The sequence below is a fragment of the Lissotriton helveticus genome, chromosome 1_2 (genome assembly GCF_964261635.1).
Source record: "Lissotriton helveticus chromosome 1_2, aLisHel1.1, whole genome shotgun sequence".
Taxonomy (NCBI): Eukaryota; Metazoa; Chordata; class Amphibia; order Caudata; family Salamandridae; genus Lissotriton; species Lissotriton helveticus.
This window is the reverse complement of record NC_136058.1, coordinates 287765153-287783900: the sequence shown is the minus strand read 5'-3', so window position 1 is coordinate 287783900 and position 18748 is coordinate 287765153. Positions and strand designations below refer to the sequence as shown.

The 18748-nt window shown below is 40.6% G+C and overlaps 3 non-coding genes and 1 pseudogene across 4 annotated transcripts in view; 1 reads left to right on the top strand and 3 right to left on the bottom strand.

Annotated features, from left to right (window-relative positions):
* The window catches only part of LOC144807854 (DBIRD complex subunit ZNF326-like), a 263958-nt pseudogene that overhangs the window by 41118 nt on the left and 204092 nt on the right, over positions 1 to 18748 (top strand). The window lies entirely within an intron of this gene.
* Positions 251 to 366, bottom strand: LOC144808119 (U5 spliceosomal RNA). Its single transcript, XR_013606650.1, has one exon. It is a non-coding gene; the product is annotated as a U5 spliceosomal RNA (small nuclear RNA).
* LOC144808100 (U5 spliceosomal RNA) lies at positions 4849 to 4964 on the bottom strand. Its single transcript, XR_013606632.1, has one exon. It is a non-coding gene; the product is annotated as a U5 spliceosomal RNA (small nuclear RNA).
* Positions 5549 to 5663, bottom strand: LOC144808120 (U5 spliceosomal RNA). Its single transcript, XR_013606651.1, has one exon. It is a non-coding gene; the product is annotated as a U5 spliceosomal RNA (small nuclear RNA).

The following is an 18748-nucleotide window of genomic DNA, read 5'->3' as shown; positions in this document are numbered from 1 at the left end:
GCGAAACTTACAACTATTGGCATTGTAAATGACAAAGCTATTAATTTTGCTATTTTCAAAACCAACACATAAATAAAATATTTGTCATTTACAATACCAATAGCTCCAACTTTCCTAATGCGATATCTATTGCATTGCAAATGCTTGTCTCTTCTTTGAAGCAGAAACGCCGACAATAGGCTCGGCTCGCTCCACGATCCTACTAGAACTATACTACAGATTTTCATTTCTTTCTTTAACAGAATTGGGCAGACCTATCAGAGATAGAACTTTCTAAAATTGAGTGAAACTCTTTAATGTTCCTCTCCACGGAAATCTTTAGTAAAAGGCAAAAGATTTATTCAGCTTGAAAAGAAACCAGGGTATGACCTCGCAGCAACTGTGGCAGGGACCGGAGTGAACATAACTCTTTGGAGACTCAGTGTGAGCAGGAAAACTAAATTGGAACTAGAAACATGTTCTAGAGAATACTTTTTCATTCATGTTCTGATAAATTAAGTGGGAAAATTACTTCCACTATATGAGAAGGATTATTAGTGAAAGATGATTGTGGGTATGCAAATAAATCCTCTGAGCCCACGTGATAACACTTCTCAGTCACACGTGACGCTCGAGATGTATCAGGGTTTATTTATTTATTTATTTGCGGGTTTGTATAGCGCTAGGATAGACTCCCAAGGGAGTATCTCCGCGCTCAATGACAACAGGCAAGCATAGAACAGGACAATGACAGTGACAATAGAACCACATCAGAACATATAGGTCAATTGAGCTTTAAAGAGGTCATAACTCGACTTAATTTTGTTTAAACAAGAAAATTTTCAATTGCTTTCTAAAAGAGAGATGGTCGGAACATTGTCTCAGTTGGAGGGGAAGATCGTTCCATAAGATAGGACCCATCACTGATAAAGCCTTACCACCCAATCTGGTCCTACTAATCTTGGGTACCATCAGCAGCAACTGCTCACTTGACCTAAGTGTACGTGTAGGGACATAAGGTACAAATTTATTAGCCAAATAGGCAGGTCCCAAATTATGTAAGCCTTTGTGTATAATACAGCAGGTCTTAAAATTCACTCTTTGTCGTATGGATAACCAATGAAGTTTATCCAACAGAGGCTTAGATGGAGATCTAGGGGGAGCGTTGAGGACTAGCCTGGCTGCTGTGTTTTGCACCACTTGAAGTCGGTCTAGTACTTGTTCATTTGCACATGCCAGAAGACCATTGCAATAATCAAGTCGGCTGATCACTAGAGCCTGAACCAGAGTTCTTCTTATGGAGTCCGGAAGGAACGGGAATATCCTACGGAGGAGGCCTATCACGTGAAAACAGAATCCTGCCGTGGTAGTTCCATGTTGTTTCATGGTCAATTCCGGCTCCAGCCGTACCCCAAGGTTCTTGATCATTTGTTTAGGTTCGGGAACTGGACCTAGGTCCTGGGGCCACCAAACAGGGGACCACTGAACCTTAGCCTCACCGAAAAGCATCACCTCAGTCTTACCAACATTACACTGAAGGAAGTTGGAAGACATCCACTGGGATACTGCTTTCATCCCCTCGGAGAAAGATTGTGTAACCTCCGGAGTTGATAGTTTAAAGGGAAAAAGCAGCTGAGTATCGTCAGCATAGGACACTGGACAGAAACCAAAGGCTCTTGTTATGTCTGCCAAGGGGGCCACATAGGTGTTAAAAAGAGTTGGGCTCAGACATGAGCCCTGTGGAACCCCCTTGGTGATCTTAACCTCATCTGACTTAAAATCACCCATGGTGACACATTGGGTGCGGTCAGAGAGAAAGCTCTTTATCCAGTCCAGTGCCTTGCCACCGAGGCCATTCACAGTCAGTCGTTCGATCAAGATGTTATGCGAAATGGTATCGAACGCTGCCGATAAATCCGGTAGCACCAGGACAACGGAAAAACCCCTGTCCTGGTACATACGGAGGTCATCAGTTATCGACAGCAGGGCCGTTTCGGTGCTATATTTTGGCCTAAAACCTGACTGTGAAGGATCTAGGCTTCCTGAATGTTCTAGGAAGTTGGACAAATGCTTGTTAGTGTGCTTTTCAATGATTTTCCCCAGAAAGGGCAGCAGGGAAATAGGCCTAAGATTAGACATATTGGTCCATGGGAGGGAGATGTTCTTCCGAATAGGTCTGACTAAGGCCTTTTTCCATTCCCGTGGGACACATCCCGTTGTTAATGAGAGATTTACCAGGCCCTGAATGTCCGGGCCAAGTGTTCTCCCCAGTGTTCCCATTAATCTTGCTGGTAGTAGATCAGAAGGGCTCCCACTTTTGATATTATTAATCAATATCTCTACCTCTGGCAGAGAGATCTTAGGAAAATTGAGAAATGTATTGGAGTTGATGGCAACTGCTTGCACCGGAGTATGGACATCCTGACAAATTATGGGTGGAATAAGTGCCTCTATTTTTTCATAGATAGTATCAATTTTCTTGGTAAGAAAACTCGAGATATTGTCACACAGATGTTGGGATGCCATATCCGCACTTTCACATGCCACTGGTTTTAAAAAGGTATTTACAATTTGGAAAAGCACTTTTGGATCGTTACCTGCTGCTTCCAATTGTAAGATGACATGGTTCTTACGTGCCGATCGAATGGCTTTATGGTAGATGTTTGTCGCCCTCTGATACTTGATTTTATCTTCCTCCAAGTACAATTTTCTCCAAACTTTCTCAGTTTTCCTAGCAGTGCGCTTAAGGCTCCGCAGTTCTTCAGAAAACCAAACTTCCTGTTTCCTAGCAGGACGACTTTTGAATATTTTTAACGGGGCAATCTGCTCCACTGCAGTATGGGTGGCAGAATCAAATTTAGATAGGGCAGAATCAATATCATCAGTGGCTAAGATGTACGGGGCAGCATAGACCTTTTTAAAATTTGCATCTGACATTTTATGCCATTGTCTTCGTCGAACCGGGATTTGTGAAGAGTGATTGGAGCATGTTTCAATCTTTGGCATGGAAAACTCAAGAACGAAATGATCCGTCCAGTTAGTCTGGTTAGGCATATAGCACTTAATACCAGAAAAATTGGAAAGAATCAGGTCTAAGGTATGGCCCGCCAGATGTGTTGGTCCACTATTACACTGTGCCAGTCCCAGCAGGGATACATCAGTCAAAAAGGATTGAACCTCCATGTTTTCTTTCTTCTCGCTATGAATATTAAAATCGCCGAGCAGGAGAAAATCTTTATCAGCATCGACATAGGGCGCGAGTGCCTCCACTAATAAACTAGAGGCTCCTTTCATGGGGCCTGGGGGACGATAAACTAATGCTCCCTTTCTGCTATGTTTGGCAGAGGAGCCAACCTTAAAAACTATCATTTCCAAGGCATGATTACACAATTGGTCCAGAACCGAGACCGAAATGCTCTCTCTGTGTACAATTGCAATTCCCCCTCCGGCTTTCTTGGGTCGATCTAATCTAATAATTTTATACCCCTCCGGGATCCCAAGAGTAATAGCCGGGATGGAATGGGGTTTAAGCCACGTCTCCGTGAAAAAGGACAGATCGGGTTTGTGTGTAGAGATGAGGTCCCAGACCTCGGAAAAATGTTTAGCTAAGGACCTTATGTTACATAGCAGGTTCCTCTCACCCTGGATAATTCCAGTGGGCCTGTATGTTGTGCATTGATGAGATATGTTAGTAGTTATAGGGCAGCCGCATGCATCATGTGTGACTTGAAATTGATGTCGACATTGCCTGCATGAGAACGGCCCTTCAAGAGGGCGATCACTTTTTAACCCACAAAATGTAAAAGGGTTACGTCTAAGACGCATTAGAGCCTGTGAGGAGTAGCTCACCCTTGAATCTTGTGGCTCCGTGGATCCAAATGTAGATACTGCCATGGCCCCTGGCCCCGTCCAGTCGCGGACGGGCGCAGACGGGCTTCTCTCTGGCTTGTCTCAGGCGCGTCCTCAGGCGCTTCCCTGCGCGCGACCGCTGCGCGCTCAGAGCGACGAGAGGGCTAAATAGCCCCTCCTCTTGCACAGCTAGACCGCTACCCGCCGCGTAAAGCGGAAGTGAAGTGTTATGCTGGTCTCGCTCTTGCCTGTCCGCCCTCCGCTCAACGGCGCTATTTTGCCGAGTCGGACCGGGGCGGGCAGGCTACAACATCGAGCGGACTGTACTTGGTGCAGACAGGTACAAAAAACTTTGTGACACTGTAAAATACTGTGCTACAGTTTAAAGTTAAAATATAACAGATGGTGCAATTTTAAAATATGGTTTCATTTACCAATTGTCAAAGTAAATACCACGCTTACTGGCGTCAAACGGTTCGGGAGGACTCTGCCACAGTCTCCCCTCCCCTAGGTTTACTTTTGTTGTTGCTCTCATTGCGCAATTTTGCTTTTCTCGGTATTACAACGCTTTACTCGAGCATTACTCTGCCTCCACTACACCTGGGCAGTTTTACATAAATATTTAATTCCCCACGGGGTCTTTTCGTGATGTTAAATCACCCCTTCCTCCGCCTCTCACACAGCACAAGCTCCTGTAGCAGGGGGTCTGACCGGCTCATTTTAGTATACCCAGATGATAGCTATAGACTTAGGGGCAGATTTATGTTGGTAATGCGCCACGTTTGCGTCACGCAACTGCGGCGTAAACGTGGCGCATCCCTACGACCCATTTACAACGTGACGCATCTGTCACGTTGTAAGGCCCTGCGCCACTTGTGGGCGTTCCGGGGCAGGTGCGCCTCGCAAAAGTGGCTGAGTGAAATCTATAAGATTTCAGATGCCAGTTATCATAAATCTGCCCCTTAGAATTTATTAAATCTTGAATATATATGATTAGTTCTTTTTTTGACTGAACTGGGCAGTTCTATCAGAGATAGAACTTTCAAAAATTGAGTGAAACTCTTTAATGTTCCTCTCCACGGAAATCTTTAGTAAAAGGCGAAAGATTTATTCGGTTTGAAGAGAAACCAGAGTATAACTTTATTCAACTGTGGCAGGGACCGGAGTGAACACAACTCTTTGGAGACTCAGTGTGAGCTCAAAATCTAAATTGCAACTAGAAACATGTTCTGGAGAATACTTTTTCATTCATGTTCTGATCAAATTAGGTGGGGAAATTACTTCAACTATATGAGAAGGATTATAAGTGAAAGAGGATTGTGGGTATGCAAATAAATCCTCTGAGCCCACGTGATAACACTTCTCAGTCACACGTGACGCTCGAGATGTATCAGGGTTTACTTTTGTTGTTGCTCTCATTGCGCAATTTTGCTTTTCTCGGTATTACAACGCTTTACTCGAGCATTAGTCTGCCTCCACTACACCTGAGCAGTTTTACATAAATATTTAATTCCCCACGGGGTCTTTTCGTGATTTGGGACTCGAACCCTTGTTCCAGGACTCCAGCTCAAGCTGTTACGTCGCCCCTTCCCCCGCCTCACACAGCACAAGCTTCTGTCGCAGGGGGTCTGACCGGCTCATTTCAGTAATCCCAGTTAATAGCTCTAGACCTCGAATTTATTAAAACATTAATTTATATGTTAAATTTTTTTTTCAACTGAATTGGGCAGAGATAGAACTTTCAAAAATTTAGTGAAACTCTTTAATGTTCCTCTCCACGGAAATCTTTAGTAATAGGCGAAAGATTTATTCGGTTTGAAGAGAAATCAGAGTATGACTAAAAACAACTGTGGCAGGGACCGGAGTGAACATAACTCTTTGGAGACTCAGTGCGAGCTGAAAATCTAAATTGCAACTAGAAACATGTTCTGGAGAATACTTTTTCATTCATGTTCTGATCAAATTAGGTGGGAAAATTACTTCAACCATATGAGAAGGATTATAAGTGAAAGAGGATTGTGGGTATGCAAATAAATCCTCCTGGAGTCCACGTGACAACACTTCTTAGTCACACGTGACCCTGGGAGTGTAAGGGTTTACTTTTGTTGTTGCTCTCATTGCGCAATTTTTCCTTTTCGAGGTATTGCAACGCTTTACACGAGTATTAGTCTGCCTCCACTACACATGGGCAGTTTTAAATCAATATTTAATTCCCCGCTGGTCTTTCCGTAATTTGCTGTTGAGACGCAGCCGGGACTCGAACCCTGGTCCAGGGTCGAGGCTCTTAAGTCGCCTGTTGTATCTGTACCTTTAATTACTTTGCTATTCTTTCATGACATACTTAGTGTTCTGTATTCTACTATTGATGTGTGCTGTCGTGTCATTATGTTCTGTTAACTGGACACGACAGCATCGCTTTCTTTTGTCTCTTCTTGTGGGTTTTATTATCTTGATTTTATCCTTTAATAAACCCCTTTTAATACAACTCCAACTTATTATGTTGTCATGATTACAACATAAATATGGCGACGAGGATGGGATCCCAAAAATATTTTTTGAACTATCTTTATAATGGCAGTTGAGTTTGAAAATAACCCACCGAGAAGCAAGTAAGATATTATTATTTTTTTTTTAAAAAAGAGAACAACTTCTACCGACATCGACGGAATACTTTTGGTAAGATTACTTTACCTAATTCGGATTGATCTGATGTTAGAAGGAAGTTGACTACGGAATTTGAAATTGATCCTGTGTTCCAGAGCTTCGCGAGACTGCAGCTTAAGACAGAAGCGCGTGAGTTATCAGAGCGCGTGAATGTGATTGCGCAGAGCTGTATGCGCAAAGCTTGCAGAGTGTGTCTTCACGTAGGGTACGTGTCATCACGCAAGGTCAAAAGACGTGACCCTACGCAGCGGCCATTTTGAAGAAAAAGAAAACATCGCAAGAAAAAGCATTTTTAAAGAGAACAAGGCGAAATTTCAAACAAATAGAAAGATCGTTTATGGTATTTCTACTTTATTTATAAAACGGAATGAAAGGAGAATACATTTAAAACTTTTGTAAAATTAAAGCAAACATTTAAAAGGTTTTTATAGATAAAAGAAAGCATTTTCGAATAAGCCAAAAAACAAATATATATATAAAGGTAATAATTTGACAATGGCTTATCAAATTCAACCTTACCAAATTAATCCTTTTCTACAGAGTGCAGGTAAACCGCCAGTTAGGTGGGAACAATGGCATAAATCTTTTGAAAGCTATCTAATAGCCATAGATGGAAAAGATTATTCTAAGGAAAGGAAAAAGGCTGTTTTATATGGACTTTTAGGAGATGCAGGAAGGGAAATTTTTGACAACATACCTGAAAGTGAACCACCGCCTGGACAGTTTATTCCATGGGATGATTACACAGAAGCAGTAAAAAGGTTGGAAAAAAGGTTTCATGAACAGCCTAACATTATGGTAGAGAGGCATAGTTTTAATAAAAGAAAACAGTTGGCGGAGGAAAGTATTGAAGACTATGTTTCAAATTTACGCATTTTAGCATCCAAGTGTGATTTTGGAGACATGCTTGATATTTATTTAAGAGACCAATTGGTGTTTCATTGCTTTTCAAAAAAAGTACAAGAACGTCTTCTAGCATGCAGGAATCCAACTTTAAGTGAGGTTATTGACATTGCAGTCGGAATTGAAAGGTCTTCAGTGTCAACGAAAGTTATATCCGGATCGAATAATTCAGAAGCAATATGTTCAGTAACCAATAAGGCTAGGGTACAAGACTATAGAAGAGAAAAAGGAACCATTTCTGTAAAGAAGAATCTAATATGTTATCGTTGTGGGTCAAAGACTCACATCGGAAATAATCCAAATTGTCCTGCACAGGGAAAAAAATGTTCAAAGTGTAAAAATTGGACATCTTGAAAGTGCATGCAAAACTATTTTTAAGAATAGGAATGTTTCGCAAACCAGTGTAAATGCATTAGATGACATGGAGGATGAAATTAGTAATCTTGTCATAAATGTAAATTTAATTGATTCTGATATTACTTTCAAAGCACCTCTAGGTGAAGCAGTTATTGAAGGTGTCAAATTGGAAGTAATGGCAGATTCTGGATCGCCAATAACCATTTTAGATGAAATAACTTATGCTAATAATTCTTTTCCTAGCAAGCTTTTGGTTGCGGATATTAATCCAAAAGCTATTGGTGGACATTATATTAACATGTTAGGATATTTTACAGGTTTGGTAGAGCTTTTAGGAAGGAAAATAACAACTAAAGTTTATGTTGTAAAGAAAGGGAGAGATATAATTGGTTGGCGTGATTTAGGAAAAATGGGCATCATGTTGTAACCTGGTAGTGATACACCCATAATTCTTGGTGACATTCCTATTGCTTCAATAGATGTTTACAATGAGTCTAAGAATTCAAAAGATTTGGATTCTATTCTTAAAAAATATAAGGAAAGATTTGAAGATAGAATTGGTAGTGTGAAAGGTGTTGAGCATGAAATTAAATTGAAGAAAGATGCATCACCTGTGATACATAATGTCAGAAGTGTACCTTTAAGGGTTAGACAAGAGTTGAAAGAACATTTGGATAGTTTGTGTAAGGATGGCCTACAAATTCATCAGAGTGGGTTTCGGCCATAGTTTTGGCTAAGAGGAAAAATGGTAAGTTGCGCATGTGTGCTGATTTGCGCTCTCTAAATAAAAACATCTTGGTGGATTGCCATCCTTTGCCTTTGATTCAGGAGATGCTGATAGCTATAGGCGATTCTACACATTTCTCGCTTATTGATTTAAAGTCAGCCTATCATCAGGTTGTTTTGTCAGATAGGTCACAGGATCTTACTACGTTTGTAACTCCCTTTGGTGCCTTCAAATATACGAGACTCCCATTTGGATTAGCTTCTGCAGCTAGTGTATTTCAGAAGCTAATGGACTCGTTATTTGGAGACATCAAAGGGGTGCAGGCCTTTCAAGATGATATTCTCATTTTTGGAAAAGGAGTAGATGAGCATAATAAAATTTTGGAAAAAGTATTAAGCATCTTGAGTAAGAGAGGCATGACTGTATCTAAAGAAAAGTGTAATTTTTTCGTACAAGAATTAGAATATTTAGGGCACTCAATCACAAAAGAAGGTATAAAACCGAGACAGAACCTTATTGATTCGATTATGCTTGCACCGGCTCCTGTTGATAAGGACTCACTAAGATCCTTTTTAGGACTTAGTGAGTACTATGCACGTTTCGTGCATGGTTATGCATTTGTGGTTGAACCACTCAGATGTTTAACCAGAAAGAATGAGAAATATGAATGGTCTTTGATTCATGAAGAAGCATTAAAAAAAGTAAAAGAAATGATCAAGAATGCTCCAGCTTTAAAACCTTTTTCTAGTGGAATCAAGTGTATTGTCACGGTGGATGCCAGTTGTGTTGGTCTGGGTGGTGTTTTAACACAATTTGTGAAAGGTAAAGAGAATACAATTGCCTTTATTTCAAGAACATTAAGTACAGCAGAGTCAAATTATAGCACTATAGAGCGAGAAGCTTTAGCCTGCTCATGGGCAGTTGAAAAGTTCAGGAGTTACTTATGGGGTGCTCGTTTTGATCTATTTACAGATCATAAACCACTTATTTTCTTGATGAACGGAAATGGAACTGGCCAAGCAACTTCGAGATTAGTCAGAATAATTTCAAAATTGCAGGAATATAATTTTGAAGTAAAACATATCTCTGGAGGAGCAAATTTTAGGGCGGATTGTTTGTCAAGGATTCCGCTTGTCAATCAAAATGATAGTTCAGACTTCTATGATGATGAATGTGTGGTTGTTTCAGCTTTAGATGCTTGTGATAATACCTTGGGATGTTTTACAGAAAATGATTGGCTGGATGGTTACAAAAATGATGTAATTCTGTTAAAGGTCAAAGAATACATCAGAAATGGATGGCCTCCATTAAGAAATCTTAGTAAGGATTTGGTACCTTTTCAACAAATTTCATCTGAGTTAAGTCTGGAGAATGAATTTATCACTAGATGTGGACTTTTTGTACCACCAAAAGTCTTGATTGAAGGTCTTGTAAATAGAGTGCATTCTGGACATCCTGGTATATCTGGTACTAAGAAAATTTAAAGAAAATTTTATTGGTGGCCTAGCATGGATTCATTTGTTGATCAATTTGTTAACCAATGTCCTGAATGCCTTTTATCTGACAAGCATTGGAAGTGTAAAAAAACTGTTACTTCTACTAATTTATTGCCAGATCAAGCATGGGAAAAATTAGCAATAGATTTTTCAGGACCATATAATATCTTGGGAGAAGATATGAAATATTTAATTGTTTTGACTGACTACTATTCGAAATGGGTTTCGTATGATTTTGTAAAAATTCCAAGTACAGAAGTTGTAACTGATTTTTTAGAAAAGATTTTTTCTGTTGAAGGGTATCCAAAGAAATTAGTGTCCGATAATGGTACACATTTTGTATCAAAAAGAATGGTTGATTTTTTAAGTAAGCATGATATTAAGCATGTTAAAAGTCCTTTGTATTTTCCAGCTGCAAATGGACTGGTCGAAAGAGCTAACAAATTTTTCAAGGAGGGGATACAAACAGCTTTATCATCAGGCATGGATGTTAAGAAACATATAAAACAAAAGGTTTGGAGTTATTTGAACACTCCACATTCAATAACTGGTTTTACACCTTTTTTCTTATTGAAGGGTAGAGATGCAAATGTTATAATCAAACCAGTTTTTGAGAATGGTTCGTCCACTTTAAAAAAAATAGATGGGCATACTTCTACGAGGTCTATTGATGATTGTGTAAGAGATAATTAAAAAAAAAAATACAAGTTAGGAAATAGGATTTCCCCTCAAGGTAACTGTGAATTTGAAACTGGAGATTGGGTCATTATCAGAAAACCCAAAAAAGTTGTTAAAGGTGAATCTAAGTATTCTTTGCCTCAACAGGTCGTTAGAGCTTCTAATTCATCTGTAATGATTAAAAACAAAGGCTGGTGGAACAAAAGTACAATTATTAAGATTGAACCTTTTCAAAAAGACATTGGGGCATATTACCAAGCAATAGCGATAATTATCGCTATTGCTTGGTTAGAGACAAAATTTTACCGCTGAGCTGCGGCGATTTTTATCGCAGATAAACCTTGGTATTACCAAGGTTTATCGCAAATGCGATAAAAAACGGCCGCAATGCATGAATATCGCTGAAAAGTCAGCGATATTCATGCATTACCGAACTAATGCTCTTAGCCATGTTATCCACCTCCCATTGGATAACATGGCTAAGAACTGCTCAGGGCAGGTGTTAGCTTTTGGAGATATTCGCGCTTAGCGCGAATATCTCCAAAAGTTGGTAATAGGTGATAGCGATGTTAGCGACTTTTTCCAGTCGCTAACATCTTGCCACGCCCACTTTGCATGTCATTAGTGATAAATATCACTGACATGCAAAGTGGGGCCCAAGATGGTCGCTATCTCCTACTAGCTGTCGCTAACTGGTGTTAGCGACAGCTAGGTAATAGGGAGATAATTTTATCTCTGCTTTCTTGGCTTTTAAAGCCAAAAAAGCGGAGATAAACCCCCTTGATAATATGCCCCATTATTTTAAAAAAGGTTGATGGAAAAGGTTATTTGGACAATTCTTCATTTTTGTGTTATAAAGACTTATTGAATGAAGAACAACCACTACAAGATTCAGATGTTGTTGAACAACCACTACAGGATTCACATGTTGATGAGACAAGTTTTCAGTCTTGTAACAGTTTGGAAAGGGGTGAGAACAGTAATTCGGTTTTAAATGAAAATGTGAATTCTTCTGATGGTTTTGCGGAAGGTTTGTTAGAAGAAACTAATGTTTCCTCTAAATCTAGATCTGATTTGAATCAAACTTAGGGAAAGAGAAACATTGTAATTCCTGCAAAGTTTAAAGATTATTATTTATAATAATGTATATACTTTTATTTGCTTTTCTTCTTTTGTTTTTGGAAGGGACATGTTGTATCTGTACCTTTAATTACTTTGCTATTCTTTCATGACATATGTAATAATGTGGAATATACACAGTATTGTGTCCAATAGGTTATATTTATTCAGCCCCAACCGACAGTCAGCTCACAACTGACAATCCTGGAATGACCAGTTATGGGAACCTTGGTGTCATGAGGTTCCAAGCACTAGGTTCCAACATGGAACCAGAATACAGAGGAAGACAGGTCATCACACTTCTCCCTCTTAAACATTAAACAGGTTTACATGTCCAGCAATGAAGTAGACAACAAAAAGATAAGAAAAACAAAGCAGAAACTACCTAGACATAATCACGTAAGTGAACAGGAGGCTTGCATACTCTCACATTCTTGCGAGAATGATTAGAACGCAGATCAGGAACAGCAACAATATCATCACATTTCCCTTTTCCCCCAAAATGAGAAACACGACTATTGTTCCAGATACGACCATCCTCCGTCTTTACAGCATTTTTGAAAATTTTTACAATGGTTCTAGGAACAGAAAACTTCGACCAATTTTGACAGCCCACAGGAGCCCTGATCTTAACAACCTCCCCCACCACGAATTTGGAATCCTTTGCAGAATTTCTCCTATCCACATATATTTTCCTTTTCCTCTGTAGTTCCAATTCCCTTTCTCTCCATGCACCCACCTCATTATTTTTTACACCCTTGTCTGCAGCCATCCAGGCAGGACATAAACAAGTGTTAGGTGCCCTACCCTTGAAAAGGTCAAACGGAGTTTTTCCTGTAGTTGAGTGAGGAGAGAATCGATATGCTGAAATTCTATTCTGTAACTCCTTTCTCCAGTCCAAATTGTTGACCCTAGCCAACTGAATGCTTTCCTTCAAAGTTTTTTTGAGTCTCTCCAAAGCACCATTTGCCTCAGGATGATACAAAGAAATCTTCTTGTGAATAATGCCGCACTTACTGAGATACTCCTCAACTTTCCCTGAACAAAATTGTGGCCCATTGTCAGAAAGTATGGAGTTCGGAAAACTCTCACGTTTAAATACAGACTCCAAAAAGGAAATAACAGATTCACTTGTAATCTCCCTTACCAAACTAACCTCAACCCATCTAGAATACAAATCCAATAAAACCAACATAAAAGGAGTTTGATGCTCACCATGTAAAGGCCCCACAATATCAATTGCGATTTCATCCCAAGGGGACCTAGGCAACCTCCTGCAAACCATTGGAGAAGACCTAGTCCTCAAAACTTTATCACTCGCCTGACAAGAAGAGCAATCTCTAACAGTGCGTTCCACCAACAAATCAATACCAGGCCACCAGAAATCCATTCGTATGCGTTCTTTCGTCTTTGAAATACCCAAGTGTCCCTCATGAGACATGTCCACCAGCACACTTCTGAGATTAACTGGAGGGACTAACCTAGTACCTCTCATGAGTAAACCATCTACCACTGCCAACTCATCAGCAATCAAAGACCAAGGTTTCTTTAAAGAACGAGACCTACCACCTTCCAACAATTTAATGACTTCCTTCAAATCCTCATCCTTACTCAGGTCATCTCTTCAAGCATCTTCCTTCACCGCCCCCAAGGTAACATCACACACCTTTAATTCACTCTCAAAATCGTCTGTTAAAGCTTCCTCAACATTGTCTACAACATCCACCAGCCTAGACAGGCAATCTGCTGAGACATTAGTTTTTCCTGGGATATACTCGAACCTGAACACAAACTCCTGCAAAGAAATTACCCATCTCCTTATTCTTGCCGAGATGGAGTCTAACCCCTTTTTTCAAACACTTCCTTTAGTGGTTTGTGATCAGACCTGACGGTAAAAGAGGAACCCCAAACAAACTTCCTGAATTTATTCACAGCCCAATATATACCTAGCGCTTCAACTCTGCTCCCTTCAAACATCTCGAAGCACAAGCTATCAAGACCTCCTTGTCTTTCCTCACCTGTAACAACAAAGCACCCAGACCCTTACTGCTAGCATCTGTTACAATAAACGTTGGATCCCCTGGAACAAACGCCTGTAAATTTGGTGCATTCCTCAGATCCATCTTCACCTGATCAAACTCTCTGCTGCACTCCTCAGTCCAATTAAACACAACATTTTTACACATGATTTTCCTCAGATTGACAGTCTTATCTGCGAAGTTTCTGACAAACTTATTGTAAAATTCTGCCATGCCCAAAAAATGATGAAACCTCTTCTTTTGAACATGGTTCCTTCAATTTTTCAATAGTTTCCACAAGATCCTTCTTTGGAGATATGCCCTTCCTTGAAATGTGGTGGCCCAAATAATCTAGCTCATTGACACCAAACTTGCACTTGCTCTGACGCAGAGTTAAACCAACTTCCAACATTTTCTTCAACACCAGGCAAACTCTCTCATCATGTTCCTGTTCATTCTTACCAGAAATGAGAACATCATCCTGATAACATCTTACCCCCGGTATTCCTTTGAACAGGTCTTCCATAATTCTCTGGAATACCGAGGCAGCTGAAACCAGCCCAAAAGGCATTCTTAAGAACTTGAATGCACCCATAGGTGTAATGAAACTAGTAAGCTCTTGACACTCCTTTTTTAATGGAACTTGGTGATAGGCCGAAGCCATATCTAAGGTGGTGAAATAGCATGCACCATCTAATGTAGAAACCAACTCCTCTATGTTTGGCAAAGGGTACTTGTCAACTATCACCTCTTTATTTAAAGCACGAAGGTCAACACACAGCCGAATCTCATTATTAGGCTTTCTCGCGACCACAATTGGTGCGAACCACTCAGTAGCTTCTACTGGTTGTATAACCCCAGTTGCCAACAACTTCTCAATTTCTTTACCCACGGCATCCTTTACACAAATTGGAATGCGTCTTACTTTAGCAGCCACAGGCACCGCACCCAACTTCAGTTTGATGTTGTGATTGTACCCCTTTATACATCCCAGTTTTTCACTGAATAACCCTTTGAAGTTCTTTACGAACTTGTTCTCCACATTGTCTACAGCCTGTACTTGAATAACAGGATGAGCATTTGGATTGAGGCTTACACCCAACCTTGCCTGATGAGACCAACTCAACAAGTTGTCCCCCCTGTTTACCACATAAACTTTTGCTTCTGTGTACCTCCCCTTATATTCAATGCAGTCAAAAAAGTAACCCATTATTTTTATGGGATGTTCTTGATAACCTGTTGGTCTTATATCTGGTTTACACAAAGACTTTTCCTTTCCAAACACATTTTCAAACACCTCGTTTGAAATAAAAGTAACATGTGAGCATGAATCAAATTTCATCAACACACTTGCTTTCCCAATCAACACATAATCAGAAGGATGTTCAACGACATCATCATTAATCTGAAAGCTAACCAACTTAGTCTCAGTCTTCGTATCTCTCCCAACTCTTGTTCTGCAATTTCTACCAATGTGTCCCTTTCTACCACACACATTGCAATTGAATTTAAGAGCAGGACACTCTCTCGCATTAGCCATATGTCCATATCTCCCACATCTATAACAAGTTCCTTGAAAAGGAGTTGTGAACTTCCTACTTGTCTGTATTTTAGAAGCACCACCATCAACCTCCCCTTTCAACTTTTCCTCCACACACACTTCTTTTTTTTCTTCTCATCCTCTCTCTTCACAGCCTGACACACCACTTCCTGCGTTGAAGAACTACTTGACTTTTCCTCCTTTTTTCCTTGCTTAGTTCTCCAACGCATTTTAACATGTGCTCAACCCTTTTTGCAATACCTACCACCTCTTCCAATGCAAGTTCATCCTTTAGCCACAACTCTTCCCTTATCTTATCACTCACACATCTCAAAACAAACTGATCTCTAATTCGTTCTTCCACCAAACCCCCAAACTTGCAACTTGAAGCTAACTTTCTTAGTGCAGTAATGTACTCCTCAACACTCTCTTCCTTACCCTGCTCCCGTAACCCGAAATAGTACCTTTCCATGATTGTACTCACTTTAGGAAGATAATGTAAATCCAACTGCCTAGCACACACCTCATACTCATTCAATCCTCTTTGTTCTGCTTGAGGAATGACTGGAAGAGTCTCCAAAATCTCCTGGCCTTCTCCGCCCAAACAATGCATCAATAAAGCATGCTTCCTTTCACCACTCAAATTTGCACCACACACCCTTGCGTAATTTTCAAATATTTTTTTCCATTTTTTCCACCTAATGAGTGGTTCTCCTGGTTCCATCAGAAAGAAGGGGGGTGCAGTTACATTCTGCATTTTACTGCCCAAGCTCCACTCAACACTCTTACTCTTATTCCACTTTTTAACCACAAACAACAATGATCCCCCACCCTTCCCTCAAAGGTGTGCCTATCACCGTCGACAGGCTTCAAGTTCCACAATGTAGAACTTTAAAAAAAGAGTCTGGTTTTCCTTTTCGGCAGTTCTCAGTACTACTCCAAGTTCGAGTCACTTACTCCATCCACCTTGCTCTCACAACTTTTCTCTTCTTACAGTTTTCATTCGCTTTCCTTGCAACAGGTCCTTCTGTCCTCCTTCACCATTAAGGATGATACCCTTTTAATGTCTCACTCCAAACTGTTGTTTCACCGGATGCAATCCTCTTGAAATATCAGAAAAACGAAAAAAACGATAAAAAAATCCAAGATGGCCGCCACTAATCCATCACAAACAAACAGTCTTGTTTCCAAAGTGAATTGGGCTTTCTTTTCCTCTTTTTCCCAAACCAAGTCAAAATGGCCGCCACAACATTATGTTAAGGTTTTGTTATGTTAAGGTTTTATTTATATAGCGCACGGCTACTCAACAAGAGTGTCCCGGCGCTTTCAGAGAACATTAAATGTTTCTTTCTTTGGCTATTCGAGCTTGTTTTTTTTTTTATTCTTGAAACTTGCCCATTCCAAGATGTCCGCCAACTTTCTTCAAACCAATAGACTTTTTTCTAAGGGAAATCACCCTCGAAAACTGGTGTCAGTTACAAACTTCGTTTTTTTCTTAATTTCTTCCAAAAATCATTGTAAAAGTCTACCTTTGCCGATTTTCGTCGCGTTTTCGACGTTCTTCACCTCCTTCACTGCGTTTTCTTCGCTGGGTGACAGTTGTACCATGGAGATGTTGATCAATCTTCCTTCATCGACATACCAGTCACGTGAGGTTTTCTCTTAGTATTTAGATAATCTCCTGTTGTTGAGGCTGTCCTGCACGAGTAGATCCCATCCACAAGCGTCGCCAGTGTAATAATGTGGAATATACACAGTATTGTGTCCAATAGGTTATATTTATTCAGCCCCAACCAACAGTAAGCTCACAACTGACAATCCTGGAATGACCAGTTATGGGAACCTTGGTGTCATGTGGTTCCAAGCACTAGGTTCCAACATGGAACCAGAATACAGAGGAAGACAGGTCATCACAACATACTTAGTGTTCTGTATTCTACTATTGATGTGTGCTGTCGTGTCATTATGTTCTGTTAACTGGACACGACAGCATCGCTTTCTTTTGTCTCTTCTTGTGGGTTTTATTATCTTGATTTTATCCTTTAATAAACCCCTTTTAATTCAACCCAAACTTATTATGTTGTCATGATTACAACATCGGCCCTTCCTTCCTCTCTCGCAGCTCAAGCTCCTGCGGGGGGTCTGAGGGTCTGACTGGTCGAGTCACCGCCGAATCAGTCCATCCTCTTCCCACAGCTGTGTTTTCGGGTCACTGAATGGGGCTCACCCGCAGAACAGCAGCAAAAGCTGCACATTTTGGAGCTGGTGACCCGGCTCGGGTCACGGCTTCCGCCCAACGCAGGGGATTCTGAGAAAATCACTCTTCCCCGTGCCTGGAAGGTGTCTGGTTCTCTTGTAAAGCGCTGAGGTGCTCTCGAGCCAGAGTCGTGCTATATAAAACTACAAATATATAGGAAAAAAATATTTCGAAATTAAATGGCCATTATTCACCGTGGGTCAGAATATAGCGCCACCTAGATACATTAATTAGAAAGATGTACTAGTAACCAATTGTATTTGTAGCATTCTCCCCTGCCTGGGAGAATTCAAATGAACACTCCACACTCTGTGCCAGATTTACTAGTTTGTCACGAACTGTGCTGCTTGAGAAGGAGGGAGCAGGAGAGCGCCATATTTACAAAAATATGGCACTATGATCCCCACTCCCTAACGCAGTTGCAGAAATGTGCGACCGTGCACCATGGCCACACCTTTGCACCATAGTGCAAGGGTATCTGCATGAGACTAACATAGGTTTGCACTGGAAGGATCTAGTACAAAATACCATGCTTAAACTAAGGGGCATATTTACAAGGAGCCTGCGCTGGCGATGATGAAGCGGCGGCAAAGAGTGCAGACTCATATTTACAAGGCCACGCATGGCCTCGTAGATATGGAGTAAAGCAAAGCAGCTCCAGTGGTTGCGTTGCCTTACTCTGCGGCAAAGAGGCATTCCATGGGTGTTCCCACGCAACGCAGATTGATATTGAAGTATTCCCAGATTCACAAGGACTTGTAAACCTGGGAATGTGTCAAAAGCCTATTCCTTCCCTGGGGAGGCATAACGAGGAGAAATATCTTTATTTCTCCTTGTTTTTTCCTCTTTGGAGCCCAAATAGAAGGAACACACCTCCATTGATTGTTTTTGTGCAAGAAAGTGTCCCTTCCTGTACAAAATCTATAATTCCTACAACTCACACACTCTTGCACCATGGTGCAAGGGTGTATGCATTGGCGCTAGGCAGTCAATTGTGCACCAGCACAAAAAAAAGGACATTGATGCGTCTTATTGTTGTAAATATGACACATCCCTGCACTCTACTCGCAGCGCAGCAAGCTGGCTTGCGGTGCGTCAGTTTGTTGTAAATATGCCCCTAACTTTAAACTTTTCCCACTTTGTATGTGTGCTGTACAGTGC